The 17,874-nt window shown below is 37.6% G+C and overlaps 2 long non-coding RNA genes across 23 annotated transcripts; one reads left to right on the top strand and one right to left on the bottom strand.

Annotated features, from left to right (window-relative positions):
• Window positions 1–507: 507 nt before the first annotated feature.
• On the bottom strand, window positions 508–8,017 carry LOC133714936 (uncharacterized). 19 transcript variants are annotated; one of them, XR_009848890.1, is made up of 15 exons: window positions 7,983–7,997; window positions 7,879–7,923; window positions 7,576–7,616; window positions 6,462–6,532; window positions 5,654–5,687; window positions 4,833–5,147; window positions 4,432–4,612; window positions 3,324–3,404; window positions 2,668–3,188; window positions 2,415–2,544; window positions 2,238–2,301; window positions 1,406–1,682; window positions 1,120–1,156; window positions 918–1,006; window positions 508–822 (listed from the first exon to the last, which is right to left on the bottom strand). It is a non-coding gene; the product is annotated as an uncharacterized LOC133714936 (long non-coding RNA). The 19 variants fall into 19 exon arrangements; XR_009848897.1 differs by lacking the exon at window positions 7,576–7,616 and having other exon boundaries at window positions 1,406–1,491; window positions 1,571–1,682; window positions 7,879–8,014; XR_009848899.1 differs by lacking the exon at window positions 7,576–7,616 and having other exon boundaries at window positions 1,406–1,491; window positions 1,598–1,682; window positions 7,879–8,014.
• Window positions 8,018–8,446: 429 nt separating this feature from the next.
• On the top strand, window positions 8,447–11,916 carry LOC133713986 (uncharacterized). Of its 4 annotated transcripts, XR_009848381.1 has the most exons (8): window positions 8,447–8,658; window positions 8,763–8,853; window positions 9,250–9,293; window positions 9,401–9,561; window positions 9,713–9,790; window positions 10,210–10,331; window positions 10,794–10,896; window positions 11,500–11,916. It is a non-coding gene; the product is annotated as an uncharacterized LOC133713986 (long non-coding RNA). The 4 variants fall into 4 exon arrangements; XR_009848383.1 differs by lacking the exon at window positions 11,500–11,916 and having other exon boundaries at window positions 10,779–11,471; XR_009848380.1 differs by lacking the exon at window positions 11,500–11,916 and having other exon boundaries at window positions 10,794–11,466.
• Window positions 11,917–17,874: the final 5,958 nt, after the last annotated feature.

The raw sequence follows: 17,874 nt of genomic DNA, 5'->3' as shown, positions 1-17,874 counted from the left end.
AGTCTTATCAGCAAATTAAGTCATTCTCATTCACTCAATTTTAGGTCTACACTTCTACATTTAAAGTCGGCAACAAAATTTGTCAAAAATTCTTCGCAACAAAGAAAGAGTTGTTTGTTTATTTAAAAAAAAAAAGAAAGGGTTGTTTGTAGCCCTAGTTAAAATTCAATGGTGTACGTGAGTTGAGAAGTTAATGAAGGGTTCGTCAAAAAGTGAATGGATATTGTTTCGAAAGAAAAGGAAGGAAATAAATGAAAAGTACATACAATGATAGCTAAAATTCAATGGTGTGAGAGAAGTTAATGAATGGTACGTCAAGAAATGAATGGATATTGTTTCGAAAGAAAATGAAGGAAATAAACAGTACAATGGTAGCTAAATATTCTAAAGTCGTTGAAAAGCAACATGAGCTGGATGTACTAAAATAGCGCACACTACAACAAATTCTGGCATTAGTGACCAAATTGTCAGTGACCACATCAATGTTGGTCACAAATAGTATTGAACTAGAAAGTAAGCCCGCGCTTTGCTGCGGGAATCATTGCTATATGATAGTTAAAGTTGTAATACAATTGATCTTTTAATGTTACGTAGTAGGCGTAGTAGTATGTTTATGTTAAACCCAAAGAGCAAAAGTAGGTTTCACTCCAAAATTAGTGGCAACTGTAACTACAATCCTGTGAGGTGTGAACATTGATACAGAACTATTACAGATCATTAATTGTGTTGATGTACTCTTGAAACATATAGAACTGCTTCCAATCTATGTAGATCTTGTAGGAATTTTATGGTCATTGCAGAAGCTATCGAAGAATGTTGAAGCTGGTAATATATAGAAACATATAGAGAATTATTTGACTTGTTACCAAAAGTTTATAAAGTGAGGTGCCAAAGTTGGAAATTAGAGAGACAATTACCTGAGTTGCTGAAGTGCACCATCCACTTATTTATCCACTAAAAAATGCTTTAGGCTAGCTAATTCATAAGAAGCAACCAACCATAGCCCCTGTAATCAAAACTCAAATACATTCACCTACTAAGAAGCAATCCAAAATATATGAAGTATAGAATAAAAAGACACATCTTGCAAAGTTGCAGAATTGCATAATAAATTTGTACCATGCAGAATGGCTTTCTCGGCTGCTTTCTCAATCAACTGCAGCACCACAGAATCCAATTAGACTCGAACAGATTGCAGGAATGCAGTAAGTAAGATATCAAGAAAATTGATCCGTTATCTATTAATGTGCATGCGGAAGACAGTTACATCATTCCTGCATGAGACTTACTACTCAAATCAAATCTTACTACCTATTAATTTTCATCAAATCATGATTATTTCAATATAAGGTGTTAACTGCCTAGTATATACATGAAATCAAACCGAGTAAACAAACCAACTCACATGGTAATGCAACTCACATGTATGCAAATCCTTCTTAGCATATTCTGCAGCTAATCAACCTCCATGCTCATCATGAATTGCAAAATCTGCACACCTTAACATTCAAATTTCGAAACTTTACGAAACACCTCCCAACAATACTTCATTCACAATACTATTTCAGACCTAAACAGTGAGCATAATAAACAAAACCAATTATCATGATGTGCCTTGACCCCTTATCCTCTGCTGCTTCAGCTTCAATTTTAAAACTCATACTTCCTGAGTTCCTTCACATCTGAATTTGGCTCAAACACCATGAATAGGGTTTACATTATTTTTCTTTCAAACACCATGAAATATCGCTTGCAGTGCATGATACATACTTCTCTACTCGATGATCGATTGATTATAAAAAGAAAGGAGAAAGACAATTACTATATGTTACTGTAACAGAACGTCCCTTCAGCTATGAATGAAATTCTATTCAACGCAGAACCCTTCAACTATGAATGAAATTCTATTCTAGACCTCAAAGCCAATGCTTCTTTTGGCTACTGACATATGTGTTATAAAGAATAAGCACCGTTGCCAAAGATGGATCAAATATATGGAGATGAGATTTTGAGATGGGAGTTGTTTAATTTTCTCTTGCCCATTTCCCATGTTAGTCAAAGTCATATATAATGACTCAAACTAATTAGGAGAAACAAAACCTATGAAGCCATCAAAACACGCAAGGCAAGATTGGATCTTTATGGTCAACAGATGATCACACATATTCGGAAGTAGGAATCAAAGACAATTTTCAGCTAATCAATTAAACAAAAATAACTACAATCAAATACCTCACCTACTCTATTTGTTTTCAAACCAATCTTCCCGTCATAAACTCAAACCACTCAAAACGCAAAGCACTGAATACAAAACAAAAGGAAACAACATCGATTATAATAGCTACAAAACTGAAACAAAATAAATAAATAAATAACCGATTCAAGAAAATCAGTTAAGAGTCTGTTGTTGGTACCTAATTAAAATCCCACCAAGGTTGACGTCGACGGCAAAATTTGATCACACAGAACAGCGAAGATGAAGCTCGATTCGCCTATATACTGAAAGGATATAGCAGCTAGCGCAGGTCTTCTTCTTCCTCACAGCTAAAGACCCAATCAAAAACCCATAAAAATTCAAAACCGCCGACAACAAAAGACCCAATCAAAAGCCAAACCACACAAAAACTAACAAACGCAATAGCAGCAGAAAGGAGAAAACTTACGAACCTGCACCCACTCAAGCTACAAAGTCGATCTTATCAAAACAAAACCAGGGACCCTTCTCTTGCTTCCTGCTCAAACACGACAATCACTTCTTTTCTTTTTCTTCGTTTTGTTTTTGGTCTGACCAGAACTCTTCTATCGCGCAGAAAAAAAAAAAAAAATCCCTGCAATGGCCTACTGATAAGCCCAAATTGTTTTAGGTCTGACCACCGTCCTTTAGAAAAATACAGATCTTCAATGGCAAGTCGTAAATTACCAGAAAAAAAGGGGCAAAACCGTCCTTGAAGTTAAACAGGGCTATGAACAGTGCTAGCTCTAGGGGCTTTAGTATATTTACTAGTTAGAAATCCCGCACTTTGCTGCGGGTAGTATCACTTCGTTCAAGTTGTATAACAATTATCAATTGCTTTCTAACTGAACTAACAACTAATAGTAATCAAATGAAGTTATCTAGTTCACAAAGGGGAGGGAGCCCAAGTACTTTTACAGTCTTCTCCATGTTCTAACCATCTAACACATTCCTCCTGCACATAATAGAAGATACCAGCAAAGCAAGTGTGAGACTTCGCTCAAACAGATTCCAATTCAACATGAGTTTAAATTAAGTTGAAGAGACTTGGTGTCTAAAAAGAAAGGAAGCAAATTCTTGTAACACCTACCATATGGATCACATATTTTGAGCATAAGTCCCCAATTTTAATGAGGTTGTACTGCCTACTGCCTTTGAATGTTTCTAATGCCTAAAATCAAAATTTTTGTATAGTCAGGTTGGAAAATTGGCAAAAAAGAATAAAAATAAAGTTAGAGGACCAGTTATAAGCTGTGAAAAAAGCATTAACATATCAGTTATAGGACCAATTATAAGTAGTGAGAAAAGGTAATGAAATATAATCAGTGAGCAAGGAGCAAAAAGGATAACAATGTTCCAGCAAACACAGTGAGTCCAAAATTTCATCTGTCAACTCTTTGTTAACAAATCATGCATATCTGTTACTACTTAGAACCATAGTGGATAGGCTATACTGCTCTATACAGGGACGGAAAAGAAGTGCATCGATTTGGAATTAACTCAAGCATAGGACACCGATTGCAGAACCAACCAATTCAGAAATTTAACCAACGAAACTCAAAAGCATAAATAAGAATGTCAAATTAGGATAAAAGCTAAATGATTTAATTCGCCAATAAAAATGCCATGCTGGTACTCCTTCAAATTTCAAAATAGTAATTGCTGCAGGTCCATATGTACAGCATATGCAAAACCCAGAGAGGGCATAACCAATAGCTAAGCTGATCATTTTTACTGATCAGAAAAATGTTCAATTTTTTAGAGCAGCACATGAGTTATAGATGACTCTCAAAGAGTATATTTCTGTTTTGGTATACCCTTCAACACTTTAGGAACTGGGAATGTTTTCATGAAAGAAGTGTCTTTTCAAGGGAAATTATAAGTACTCATGGAAAGTGGACTTGGGGAAATTCTTTACAATTTGATTAGAATAATAGTACAGGCATGACGGGAAAAAAATATTTTTAGAATAATTTCATTGTGGAAGTTCTTCATAGAGATGAAGTTGAGCATTTTGTCCATTCATATATAGTATGTTGTATCATCAAAATTTCATATACAGAGAACCAAAATTTACGGTAAATCCGGAAAAGCATAGAACCAATCACTCTAGGAACCCAGAACGCAAATAATACAAAGATTACAAAGCACATGCAATGAAAACTCAGAATCGATCATATACAGAGGAGAGTCTATACCTTGACAATTTGATTGAGAAGAGCAACCCAGATTTTTGCTTCTTGAATATCTCTCTCTCTCTCTCTCTCTCTCTCTCTCTCTCTCTCTGCGGCTGTCAAGGATGGCTTTCTTTCTACTCGTTCTCCCTGAACCAACACTCATCCCACTTAGCCACCAAAATTGAGAAGGCAAGCAGTAGACCTACTCTTTCAATAAAATAACGCCCATCAACATTTCGTTTTAGCAAAGAGAGAGGCAAAATATGAACAAATTGGTAACATGCTGAGCCAATTTGGCTAGCCTCACACCATATCCAAGCACCAATTGAGACTGAGCCAAATTATACCTATCAACAACTCACTTGAATAAGATTAAAATCTGATTCAATAGAAATTAGAAAAAAAAAAAAAAAAAAACTCACACATGCACAAAGTCTCAAACTTGAGAAATCGATTGAAGCACCACGCTAGTGATGACGTCGGCTCAAGGTGAATACCGAACAGAAATCGCCGGGATGGGAGCAGAGGGAGTGCAGTGAGAACAAAAGAAACAGTCCGTAGAAGAAAGAAGAAAGTCAAGAAACCGATGGAAACATCTAGTATACCTTGGTCAATGGCAGTGTGAAATTGTGAGAAAAAGCAAGGGCAGAACCGGCATTTTACTGTTAAATGAACAGTATGAACAGTCACGGGCTTTAGATGTATGTATAATAACTAGAAAACTTCCCCGCGCTTTGCTGCGGGATGTACCGTTATCAATGAATTAAATGTAATAGAACTAAACTTAAAAGGACGACAAAATTGTTTTCAATTGTCTTGAGACCATTGCTACATTATAAATCAAGGATCTCAAACAAAATTGTACAATATGACAAAATAGTACAATATCATCACTGCAGATCATCTAAAACAAAAGATGAATTAAATCATGCCCTAGCTTTGAGATCTTATCAAAGTTTCTACTGGCAGCATTTTCCATTATAGTAGTTTTAAAAAAATAGGCTATCTTAGTTTAAGGTCAACTTGGTTACAATTGCTGCTGGAACATTTTCCAAAAAATAGTTGTTCTACTTGCTCCAGGTGTATATATACAAAAGGTGTTAGCCTATCAAAAGTTGGTCATGGAGTCTCTCCAAAAACATTGCTTGCTGCAGTTCTATCTATACAAAAAGTGGTGCAGCAACAAATAGTAATTGAGCAGGGAATAAAATTTAGAAAAGGAGACTGAACAGTGAGCACTGACCAGGATCACACTGCTTATAAAATTTCTTCAAAATCTGCAAACAAAAATCGAGAGCAAGGAAAATTCATACTCAATATCCAGAAATTTACTAAGAGGAGGAAATTGATGGGAAATGTTGGGAGAGAAATACCGGTTGTGAAGGTCTAACCAAACCTCCTCCACTCTGTGGACAGAAGCACTTCTCCTGTCTTTGGGGTGTTAGGACCATACCATTCTAAATTGCAATTGAACTGACTGAAGAACAATAAAAAAATGAATAAATACATAGATAGAAAAACAGAAACTTATTTTTTTATTTTATTTGCAGCAACTGCCCCTAAAAAGTCATCAATCCTCAGAAATAAGCCAAGAAGGTCTAAATCCCTACTTCTTCAATAATTCCCAGAAAGAACACGAATCAAAAAAAAAAAATTCATAGAAACAAAACAACATAGTTTAATTTCAACAATCAGTATCAAGGAGCGATGATTAAGGAAAAGAAGAGCGAAGAGAGAGCCGGGGAAAAAAAAAAAAGGACGCCGTGGCTCATCAACAGCAATCACAAAATGATTCAAAACCTCATTCCTTATCATCAATATTCCAATCTTTCACCCATCAAATACAGCACCCAGAAAGAATTTCAAATCACATTCTCACAAAGTCACAAATAACTTCCACTTGTCCTGTTTTAAAGTGACAAATATACTTAAATGAGAAAAGGCACAGAATACTCAATCAACCAAACATAGGACCAGCTACTTGATCATATTTGAAAGCGAGAAATATACTTAAATGAGAAAAGGCACAGAATAAACGATTGAAGTCTCACCTATGAAATTCAAGATGAAACTGATTTCCCTTCTTCCCTTTTCTATTTGAATGCCTCAGACTTTACAAAGACTGCAAATTATGGCAAATCAAAAGTTATTTAGAGATAAAAGAAAATTAGTTCTAACATCAGAAATTCCCAACATTGTCTTTAGTCACAAATTCCCATAAAACAGAAATTGTTCTCTCTGTTGTTTTAAATAAAGCTGACAGCCAATTTTCACTTATACTATTTAAGATTACTATTAATGCTTTAGCTGTTTGAAGATCACATCTTATTGATCCCCACTTACTCAGAATCCACTATTAAATATGGTTCAGAGCACGATAATTATGAAACCAAACCCAAAACCTCTCTAAGAAAACCAAACTCCAACAGCTCACTTTCTAAAAAAGAGAGGGGGGGGGGGGGGGGAACTCACCACCAAAAGACACTAATCAAACTTATTAAGAACACTAAACAAAGAAAAGTTACCTCGAGCAAAAACTCCAAAATCAACAGACCAACAAAAAAAAATCAAACAAAAACAGATAGCAGCAGCACACATTCCAATTTCACACCAGCACTTCAAGTATAATCATATCAAATGAAGGAAGACATACAAAAATTCATCCAATCAAGGAAGCCACTATCTAATGTCTGAAAAATAAAATTAAAAAAATAGAAAAAAATATAATCCAATAAAAATACCCATTGCAATTGAACAGCCTTAATTTAACAAACTTCCATAACGATACAGAACAAAACAACTCAACTCAACAACCTAATGTCTCTTTTCAACCAACACATAGAAATTCAGAAAGAAAAGGGGTGTAAAACGATGAATTGCAAGAAATAGCCACTGCTCTACCAAGCACCCACAGATCAAACAGAATTGCTATAAATCGTATACATTATACACTTGTTACAACATTACTTGACCAATTTACTTATGTCAAAAACCAAATCAGTTATCCAATTGCCTAAAGCAATAGTCTTTTCCCTTGAAAAAAATCCATGAGTATATTCAATAACCCTAACCCTGAAAGCTAATCAAACAAAATTAAGGCCTAAGATCAGAAACCAAACGCAACAAAATTCAATTCCCAATTTCCCAAATCAACAAATCACATACGTTTTGCTTCTGGGTTTCTCAGCTTTTATCGAAAAGACTTCCTGCATTTTCCGGTTGAGAAGAATCGGAGAAAAAATCCGAAAGGCCCAATTGAAATTAGCAAAAGCCAAAAGTACAATCAACCAAAGATCATATCTAAGAAAATAAAGCAGAAAATTGAAGAATTACAACACTGATCTAAAAATTGAATTCAAAAAAAGCAAGATTGATAAACGCCCATCATCATTCAGAACCCAGCAACAGCGAGGAGAGATAAAATAATAATAATAATAATAATAATAATAATAATAATAAAATCCAGACCTGCAACTATTCCAGACGCAGATACCTCTCTCTCTCTCTCTCTACCTCTTCTGCAATAAATCCAGATCGATCACTTCTTCTTTCCTCTCTCTCTCTCTCTCTACCTCTTCTGCAATAAATCCAGATCGATCACTTCTTCTTCTGCGAAACAGTGAATGTCGATCTTGATAGAGTCTTCCCGAAGACACAAAAATTAGGGATACCGTCATGGCAGCATGGCAATTCAGAGAAAACAGAGGGCAATACCGTCATTTTGCACCCTTATGAACAGTTGAATGAACAGGGATGAACAGTCAAGGACATTCGGCTTTAGATTATAGTATAATTAGTGACCGCTATTACCCCAGCTGATCACTAACACTTTTAATGACCGAACGTTTTAGTACTAGTGATCATTTATGTTGGGTCACTGATGTTTCTAGACTTTATAACACATGGTTATGCTTTAGACTTTAGAGTAGGCGGGTTGGTTTCAAAATTAAAAACCAAATTCTTTTACGAGCGCGGCATTCAAAAAGCGCTATTTTAATTCGCACATAATTTATACCCAAAAAAAAAAAAAAAAAAAAATCTCTAGTTCGCTGTCCTCTTCCCTCACTCCTTTTCTCGGGAACAGAACCCTTTTGCTTCATGGTGCATCGCTGAGATACTGTGCGGGTTGAAGAAGGGGGACGTTGTGGAGCTAACCCTGGTCATGGGGAAAGGCTTCGAGATTGATTAGATCGAACCGCTGGAGAATTATCCTACAGTTCTAATTTTCACAACAGGATACGGAATCAGGTTTGTTTGTTGCCATTCAATTGATTTTGGATTCACTAATTTCGAGGCAATAGAATGAATTCGATTGTTAACATGTTTCAATTTCTATTCTGGAGTCCGATCAGGTCTTTGATTGAATTAGGGTTTAATGTTGATAAGGGATTCGAAGTGAAGCTCTTCTATGGGGCCAGAAACCTTGAAAGAATGGCTTATCAGGTCTGTAATAATGTTGTTCTTGTTCATTTTCATGTGTTTTCTAGGGTTGTATTTTCTTTTTCGATTTGTGACTACTTTTGTTTGATTGATGTCTGCAATGTGCCTTTTGCTTTATTTTGGTTCTAACTACAAATTGGTTTGAATGGGCGTGGAATTCTTCTAGAGAAACTAATCTGGAAACCAACCAAATCCGAGAGCTTTGGTACTTCAAAAATTTTAGATATTATTTTAATTGAGTTTGCAGATATTTTGAATTGGGGATTTAAGTTTTGGGTTGAGAAAAAGTTCATGGTCATTGATGTGAATGAATTGAGACACATATTGAGGAGCAACACGAATCCATTATCAGAGAAACAAAAGTAAATCTACTCATCGAACTTATGAATCCATTAACAGATATTAAGGAGCAGCACGAATTGTTGCAGGGTTAGGTTTCCCAGGTATATCATATAGAGAAATGGTATCTTATAATAAACTAAAGGGTCACTATTTAGCTGTGCATCAATTCACCAATGCTTTGTTTTGTTGTTGAATGCTGAGATTGCAGATTTCAATGAAGCAAGAGAAAAGGAGTTGCCTCTTCTTCAAGAGGTAGATGCCAAAGTTAAAGAATTGCGCCAAACCATTGAAGGCCTTAACAACGACCAAGTTAAAGTCAGAACTTCTCTTAAGAAGTTGAAGGAGAAGAGTGGAGAAATCGACAAAGAGGTCAGATTGTTCAGAGATTTTTATATCAATTAGATAATATATAAAGAATGTAAGGGTCTTAGTCACTTTGTGGTTGTCAATGCCTCTATATTCCAGTTACAGATTCCATTTAATGTTTGGTGTCTGAAGCTTGATAATTGTGTTTTACCAGGAGAAGGGATTTGTAGATGCAAAATGAGTTCAACGTACTGGTGGTCAGAAGTTGGCTTTGCACGATTCTGTATGAGTGGTGGGTTGTTTCTTTTTCTGCAATCTGTATCTAGAATTGTAATAATATTGGTGCATATATATTTTAGTCAACAGTTCATGTTAAAAGTTTAGTGTCTGAAGCTTGACAAATGTATTTTGGTAGAAGCTACAGGATTCTGTTGGAACAGGGAGTTGTTTCCTTGTAAAACCTCAAAGCAATTGCTTGACACTCCTCTAGCTAGATCTATCTATATGCATGTTAACTATGAAAAAAGAAAAAAGAAAAAGTAAAAGAAAAGGAGAAAACAATCTTTATTTGGTGCACTGGTCGCCAGTTTACAAAATGTTATATCTTACTATGTAGCACTTTATTTAAGCTCATCAGTAGCAGTATATTTATGTTCTCTAGTAGTAGTTTTTTTTTACTTGAGGCATTTAATATACTTGTTTCTTTTACAGGTGGGTGTTTTTCTTCACAATTGCTGGTGTTGTTTTAAAATTGAAGCTTGCATCACCTAGACAGTAAGAGACCTTACATGTCAACTATCAACATATGCATTCCTCCAACCACTAGTCTGTAGGTAAGCTAGTCATCAATCCATAATTAAATGCAAACAAATTTTTAAAACTTTATGTAATGTTACTTTGGCTTGGCTTGTGTTGGTATACCTTCAGATTGAGCATGAATTAAATGCAATCAATTTTTAAAGTTTCTGTAAGGTCAGGTTTGCTTGGCTTGTGTTAGTTTGTTTTTTATTGAGCTACTTGGTCTTTTTCATGTCACAAGCAATCGTGAAAGGAAAACTCTCTCTATCATTCAATACGTGGTTTTTGGTTGCATAAGTGGCAATTTCCAATAACACAAAGCAAGTCATCAGATATTTGATATCTTCAAATATTAGTGAAGTTGCACGTATCATTGTGGTTGCTATACTTGGTATATCATTGTCCCGTATTGGTTCATGTATTTTACAGATATTGATGTTTCAGATTTTGGATTGTCCCATGTTAGTTCATGTATTTTACAGATTTTCATGTTTCAGATTTCGCTAGCTAGCCACTGTCCTTCTTAAGCAGTTTATTAAAAAACACTGGAATGAGGGCGATGAAGCATTTGAACACCCTGCTGTTTCAAGTGCTGAGAAGGTATTTCCAGCAGTTGACATTTTCAAGTGCTCAAATTTGTAATACTGTTGACCTTGATATTTACTTTGTATTCACTTTCTAGAGACTTTGGTAACAAGTTGGGCATGTATCTATAAATTTAGTTGCCTACCTTTGTATTAGTAGCTTTTCTCTTTTCTTCCTATGTTGTTCTGGAGATATGACCTATATTTTTTTTTTTTTTGTTCATTATTTTTTGAACTGACATTGTGCATCTACGTTTCTGGATATCGACTCCCATAATTTGATAGTGTTTTGTTATTTTAGATTATCTACTTTTGATGTTGTTATATTATATATTTAACAATGGGTGTACTTGCTGGTGAAGTAAGTTGGTGAAAATTCAGTACTTTATAATATGTAGTAGTTGGGTAAAAATTGCACAGTGAGCGGAAATATCACCCAACATAATTTCACTCGTATTCATTTAGTGAATATAATTTTTATTATTTTGGGTTCGACCAATGCAAGACAGAATGCGTCTTTTAATTAAGATTTTTTTTTATAGGGAAACACCATTTGATTTTGTTTATGAAGAAACCAATTGATGTGATGTGTGTTTGTTTGTTTTTGCGGCTGCACCAGGATATTTGAATGGGTTGCCTACATACCCTTGGAGAGGGATCAAGCCACTCGTAGTTCAAGAGTTTCAATGAGTGGATGACTTATTGGAGGGCTGTGATTTTTGAATGAGAATAGTGTTTGGGTGAATTTGGTTGAAGTGAATCAGGGATTCGATTTTGTGTTTAGGACGCGGTTGCATCTAGATAAATTTGGTTGAAGTGAATCAGAGATTTGATTTTGTGTTTAGGATGCGGTTGCATCTAGATAAATTTGGTTCTAAATTGCCTACATACCCTTTGCGGAATCAAACCACATGTAGTTCTGGCATTTAAGATTTAAATGGGTAGATGACTCATTTATTTTGAATTTGTGTTTGGGAGAGGGTTTAAAGCCCTTGAAGTTGGTTTGGACTTTATTTGTGTGATTTGGAATTGATTTGATTTTTGTCGTGTTGGGAGAATTTGACTGGAGTCAGTGATTCATTTGGGACTGGCTGAATTTGGAGTCAGGGATTCTGTTTGGAGATGTGGTTGCATCTAGTGAGTCGCTAGACTGCCTACATATCATTTGAATGGATCAAACCATTGTGGTTCGTAATTTTGGGATTTTTGGTTTTATATCGATCTTTTTATTCAACCGAAATATATTTTTGAACCCGTCGAAAGAACACGTTTTTTTTTTTGGGTGGACACCCAATTTTAGTAGAGCATCCACTGCTTTGATTTGGGCACCCAAATGTGTCGAGCTTTGTAATGGGCTCTGGCATTTAAAATGGGTTTTGTGCTGCCTCTTTAATTTGTCGATGAACACTTCAGACGGGCCGGAGGTGAAATGATATGGACACCCAATGTAAAACCCAGCTCATGTCTCCGACAAATTTAACCCCAGAAGCCACTTGGTTGACGTCATCTCCACTTTGGCAGATTTGCTAAACTCGAAAACTTTCAGAGTGAGCATCAACTTGGATTAGAGATTGCATCGGAGATGGAGATCAATTCTATCAGCTCGATTCAGAGGTGGAGTCGTAATATCCTGCCCCATATGAGTAAAGGGGGTTATCATCCTGATTCTGCACTTCAAACAATCCCGGATGTGTATTGGGTAGCGACTCTTTCTTGTTGAGCCTCTTTGATTCAGAGAGAAAAGTTTCTGACAATTAATCTTGCTTGTTTTCAATTGCCAGCACTCTTTATCAAAATTTGGGGCAATTTTTGGTCTCCGTATTCTTCCATTTCCTTTGCTGGGATTGCATTGCTTCTCTCCTGAACGCCTGGTGAGCACTAGGACGGGTAACTGCTACCTCATTGAAATTTGTTGTCTTGTAGCTACCAATCTACATGAATTTCAAGTGCTTGATTAAGACTTTTGTTCTCTGTGTGCAGGCATATCAACTTGAACGTGGCTTCCCCAAAAGGTGAGTTGTTACCATGGCATATAATTCAATTATCAAAGTTCAATTGATTTATATTTGTCTGCAACACCACCGCTTGGTCTCTTTGTTTTATACCGGTACTTGTCTTTTTTTGCTTCAAAAGATTATCCACCATGATTAATTAAGGTAGACTAGTAGCCTTTGCATTATGCCTTGATTTTGTTTTCTTTTGATTGAGAAAAGACCACGTAGCTAGGCATCTTACTTGGTCTTTTGTTGTTTGACTTGCATGCCATGCCATGTGAACTTGCAGCATGCTTTAAGAGCAAGTGCACCCGTAGTCAAGAAAAGGCAAAGTCGAGAAGTCAAGAATTCGACCAGTCAAGTTACTATTCACTGCCACTGGACATAGGTTTGCACCCGTTTTTTTTCTTGACCGGTCAAGACTGTTCACTTTTGACTGTTCATCTACTTTTACTGTTTATATTCTACTATTCATCAAATATGTTACTTTTAATTTTAGTGTTCATTTTTTTACTGTTTATTAATTTGGAGCGATCTGGGCCATTCAAATCCTCACCGTTTAATCTCAGCCCTCGGATTAAACTGAGTTTTGGGTATAAATATCCCTCCGCACAGTTCAACGACCAAGATCGTTCCAGAAGCATCGAGCTCCCTCGACCCGAGAGAGAGAACTGGCGACCCGTATGGAAGACCCGACTGGAACTTTCTATTCCGGCCATATCACGGCGGCGGACCACTGGCATTCGCTTCGTCTTGACGACGCCGGCGCACCTCTAGCCACGGATCGTCCATGCACGGACCGTGGAGAGAGATTCGAGCTCGGAAGCTTGAAGCTTTTCCGGCAATTTCTGACTTTTCCTGCGACTCCGGCCATCGTTTGGGTCACCTAAGGTATGAAACATAATCCTCTCGTCGAGCTCTAATCTGGGTATACTTACTTGTTGGAATTGATCGATTTTTAATGCTTTTCGATTCTGGGTACCTTCGGCTTCGTCGGAGTTACCTTGCACTGCGGCGATTCTGGAATGTCTGGGCTTGTTTTGATGTTGGTTCTCGTCCTAGAATCAAGAAGTGATGATCTCGGAGCAAATCAGGCCGAATCTGATCATCGTCCTTCGTCGAGTCTCTCTCTCTCTCCACACAACACGCTGACGTCAGCCACGACAGGTTTCTGCCGAGCTGGCAGCCGGCGAGCCTGGGCAAGAAAAAAGTCACAGCCTTGCCTTTTTTCTTGGCCTCGGTCATGAAAAGGCAAACCTTGGCCGGTGGAAGCAAAATTTTCCTTCTGCCCAGTCACCACATCATCATTCTCCCCTTTTGCCCGGGCAAAGCAAGACCGGTGCACTTGCTCTAACAAATCAACCTTTCTTCCCTAGCTTCATAACATATATTTTGTGATTCTTCAAAACACCTGGAGATAGCCTCGTTCTTTGTCATTTAGCTTTCAAAAAGAAAAAGTTGCATCATACAACACACAACACTTTGACATTTATGGTTTCAAAGAATTATATCTTTTGCCTTTGTCTTTCACAGGAACGTCATCTTTTTTTTTTTTTTTAGACTGAGAACAATAATCAATTTGTGTCTATGATCAATTGTATCGTCTTCTTTTAGCAATTCTTTATAATCCCATGTTTGACAGAGCCTTTGTATATGCTGTAGGTACAAGTGCAAGGAAGGACTTTGATAGCGAACGCCATTTCACCGCTGGGATTTAGTTGACAAGGTGGGTCCGGAGAAGTGAAAAGCTTCAGCTTCGTCAGCTTGGTTTTCAAGTTTCTGATCTCCTTCCCTCCTTGCTTGCAGGTTGCTAGAAGTATTGGTCTGTTCTTTGTGTGGCTTGTTTTGCAAGTGGTGCAAGGCCATTTGTTTTGTTGCGGTGGAAAGGAAGGCATGAGGTAGAAGGCTTTTGGTGGTGACCGTTGTTGGTCTGCAAAACAGCTGTTGTGGAAGCAAATGGGCATTGGAGCCTTATATGTTGACACTCTATTTGCTGCTGCAAAGCACTTGTTGGTACTCAACAAGACTTAAAAAGAAATTCCACCAGATTGGTCATGCACTTGTTGATACACTCATACACATGTATCGTAAACGAGATTGTGACCGCTCCGGGGACCTCCATAGCTCCATGGTGACACAAGTAAAAGAGACGCTGTAAAAAGAAAAGAAGTACCACTGGTGGATCAGAGAGACCTCAACCTTTGTTTCTGCTTGTTGGCTCCTCGACACTTGTTGGCCCCTTGAAGCACGATCAAAATCTCTGAACGCTTCTCCTTCTTTTGTAGCAAGGCTTCGCCTCTTTCTTGATGTATTTTGACTTGGATACACATTTACACAAGCGTACGTATCACTGTCAAGATAGGGAAGTATTATGCCCAAAGTTATCGTACCACGGGGATTAGTGGCTAACCCACAATCCTTGGGTAATCGGAAATAAGGACACTTAGCACACAAAGAAAAAGAAAAGGAAAATAAATAAAAATGCTACTCTAAGGCACCAAGCCTTAGCAATGCTCGGCTTTGGTTTGCACTGAAGCCTAATCAAAACTAAGACCTAGTGATGACTATTTACAATGAAGTAGGAAATGTCACCGAAAATGTAATTTGCATTTCTAACAACTAAAGTGCGAGAATTTAAATGAAGACTTTAATTAACAACTAAATTAAATAAAGCAAAGAAAAGTAAGAAATGATATAAATATGGGATTGGTAGTTAGGGGTGAATCCTAACCCTAATTCAATGCTCTAGATGCTAATTTAATTTACGTGCAATTTATTAAAGATGGTAGAAGCCGTACCCAAGGCTTTTCAAGGCTCAAGGGCCAAAATTCCTTTTCATGGTATTCCTACTCCGGTTCAAGGGCCGTAGGAACTCACTTGACATGAATTAGAGCCGGTTCAAGGGTCACTAATTCACATCAAGAGGCCTAGAGTTCGAGGAATTAGGCAACCAAGCTAATCATGTAGTGAACCATGCTTGTACTTCCCACAAATATTAAATCGGGGTTCTAGCTCTAAAATCTAAGGATGTCATCCCCTAAATTTTAATCTAGAATATTAAAACACATACCCAAGAGTTGACAATTCCTAAGCATGCATTCTAATCGATTATCACAAAACACAAGCATCCAATAATTAACAAATTCCATATATAAATTAAAAGATTAAATACTGTTTACTCCTTATACTTATAGGGTTTCATCGTTTCAGTCCCCGACCTTTGAATTTCACCTAAAAAGTCTCTGAACTCTCAATTTCCTCCCAATTCATCCCTGCCGTCAATTTTCTGTCAATTTCTCTGTTAAATTGCTGACGTGGCAGCCATTTTATGCCGAAATGTCTATTTTACCCTTAGTTAAAAAAAATTTTGTTTTATTTTTATTTTTCTCTTTACTTCCTCTTCCATTCTCTCACACTCTCTCACCTCCCAAACACCACCAGCACCACCACCTCTTCCTCCTCTCTTCCTTCACCAACGACAATGCCAACACCACCACCACCTCTTCCTCCTCTCTCACCTCCCAAATACCACCAGACACCTCACAGTCTGAAATCCTTACATGCATAAATACAAAAAGGGTCTCCCATTATTGAATTTCTCTCAACTCCCAACATATACAATCAAAGTAGCCAAATCAAACACAGATTAATTCTTATAATACTAACTAATATCATCTAGTTCTTACCAAATAATCCAAACACTAATCAACAGAACCAGAATCACAAATCATAATTAAAATCTGAACAAACCCAACTGAATTCTAACCAATACTGACAATTCCCAAGCATCAAAATCTAATCCTTTTACTTATTCCTGAACGATCTCTGAGAACCCAAACAGACCTAAACAAAATCTCACCTCCTGATCATCGGTCTCCTCGGCGCACTGAATCCATCGATGACTCGGAGAAGGCTCTTGTCCGCGTTGGAAAAGTAGTGAGGGCTTGGAACCTGAGGGCTCAGGGAGGAGGGCTTCCGGCCGGCGAAGCTGGAGTGGTTTATGGCTGTGATGACGGCGGCGTAGTGGTTTATGGCCGGAGCCGCCGGAAAAGCAAGAAAAGTTGCCGTAAAAACCCAAAAGCTTCCCCCTTTCGATTCTCTCACTTGGATTATCATCTGAACAAATAAACACCATGGATAGATCGGCGAGGTCAAGAGGAAGACTCTGATATAGGTGTGGCACCGCGATTTGGCCGGAACTGGAAAACCCACCGGCGAACCCAGAAATTTTCGGGCTTCCTCTTGCTGCAGTCACCGGTATTTCGGAGCAGAGACTACCGGGATACGCATCGTGCCGTCGAGATGAGTCGACCAGACCGATCCGGTGTCCATCCATGGCCATCCCACCATCCATCCATCATCCCCGTCATGCCGGCAAGCACCACCACCCCTCTCTATCTAACTCAAGTTTATCAGAACGTCAGATGGAGGAGGCTAGTTTTTCAAATTGGGCTGAGGTTTCTGGCTTGACGAGGCCGGTTGGGGTTTGCAGCTCCGCCTCTTGGGCTGCTGCTGTTGCTTCTTCTTTGGAAGCAGAAGGAGGGGGGGAGAGAGAGAGAGAGAGAGAGAACGAGAAAAAATAAATCGAAGGAAGGGGTGAAAAGAAAAGAAAAAATAGAGAGAGAAAAAAATAAATAATAAAAAAAGAGTAAGTAAGGGTATAATCGTCATTTTAGTGTGAAATGAATGCCACGTCAGCAAGATAACCGAGGTTTTTGACGGCAGGGACGAATTGAGCGGAAATTGAGAGTTCAGAGACTTTTTAGGTGAAATTCGAAGGTCAGGGACTGAAACGATGAAACCCTATAAGTATAGGGAGTAAACAGTAATTAACTCTAAATTAAATTAAGCATCCATTACATCAAATTTGGGCTAGGGCACACAGCCCTAACCCCCCAACAAAGAAATTACTCACAACTCATAATTATGAACATCAAAGATACAAAATTCAAAGAGAAAAGATTATAGAAGTGTAGGAGAAAACAAAGGTAGCCACAATT

The sequence above is a fragment of the Rosa rugosa genome, chromosome 6 (genome assembly GCF_958449725.1).
Source record: "Rosa rugosa chromosome 6, drRosRugo1.1, whole genome shotgun sequence".
Classification (NCBI taxonomy): domain Eukaryota; kingdom Viridiplantae; phylum Streptophyta; class Magnoliopsida; order Rosales; family Rosaceae; genus Rosa; species Rosa rugosa.
Note: the sequence above shows the minus strand (reverse complement) of the source record. Positions and strands in the feature narration are given on the sequence as shown.